General features: G+C 66.0%; 1 protein-coding gene across 1 annotated transcript in view; it reads left to right on the top strand.

Annotated features, from left to right (window-relative positions):
• Positions 1–436: 436 nt before the first annotated feature.
• The window catches only part of LOC105512773 (tyrosine-protein phosphatase non-receptor type substrate 1), a 45,456-nt gene continuing 44,937 nt past the window's right edge, over positions 437–955 (top strand). The window contains exon 1 of the mRNA XM_011943370.1: positions 437–830. The gene's annotated coding sequence lies outside the window, so the exon portion shown is untranslated. The remainder of the gene's footprint in view (positions 831–955) is intronic.

Below are 955 nucleotides of genomic sequence, written 5' to 3'. Positions count from 1 at the left end.
AGGTGATCAGGACACTGACACTCCCCATCACTGACCTGGCTGCTACAGGAACAGCGTTCCCTCCAGGAAAACCGAGATTCTGTCCTCTCCAACTCCAAGCCTCTGGCCCCGGCTCCCACCCCTCATCTTCTTCCGGGCCTGTCCTTCTCCTGGAACCCAGGCCTTCAGGGCCCCGCTCTCCCACACACGCCCCGGCCTGGGCCTCCCCACCCCCTCAATCTGCCCTCCACCACCGAGACACCTGGCCAGGGGGCTCCCACCTCCCTAGGAGGGCCCCAGCCCTTCCCCTCTGGTTCCCCGCCACAGCCCCCTTCTCGCTCCCTCTCCTCCCCGCGCCTCTTTTCCAGGCGGCACCGAAGTCCTTCCTACACATACGCTATTTTTGTACCATCACTCTTTTCTTCCTCTCCCCTTCCCCCTGCGTTCACTTACTTCCTTCTTTTCCTTCACCTCGGCCCGGCTCTGAAAGGATCGGGCCCCTCCGGCCCGCACCCATCCCCAAGAGGGGCCTTCAGCTTTGGGGCTCAGAGGCACGACCTCTTGGGGAGGGTTAAAAGGCAGACACCCCCCGACCCCCGCGCCTCCACTCCCCGACTCCTTCGCCGCCTCCAGCCTCTCGCCAGTGGGAAGCGGGGAGTAGACGCGCGGCCAGAATCCGGAGGCGAGCGGAGGTCGGCCGCAACTTCCCCAGTCCACCTTAAGAGGACGATGTAGCCAGCTCGCGGCGCTGACCTTAGAAAAACAAGTTTGCGCAAAGTGGAGCGGGGACCCGGCCTCTGGGTAGCCCCGGCGGCGCTTCTAGTGCCTTCCAGCCCTAGCGGGCGGCGCAGGTCCGAGCCTGGCAGGGACGGGGAGGGGCAGAGCGGGACGGGTCGGCGCTGGGGACGAGCCGCGCGGGCTTCTGAACTGGCACATTGTCGGAGCCGGAGGCTCGTCTAGTCCCGAGCCCGAGCGG

The sequence above is a fragment of the Colobus angolensis genome, unplaced genomic scaffold (genome assembly GCF_000951035.1).
Source record: "Colobus angolensis palliatus isolate OR3802 unplaced genomic scaffold, Cang.pa_1.0 Scaffold219, whole genome shotgun sequence".
Classification (NCBI taxonomy): domain Eukaryota; kingdom Metazoa; phylum Chordata; class Mammalia; order Primates; family Cercopithecidae; genus Colobus; species Colobus angolensis.
This window is presented reverse-complemented; position numbering and strand designations above follow the sequence as displayed.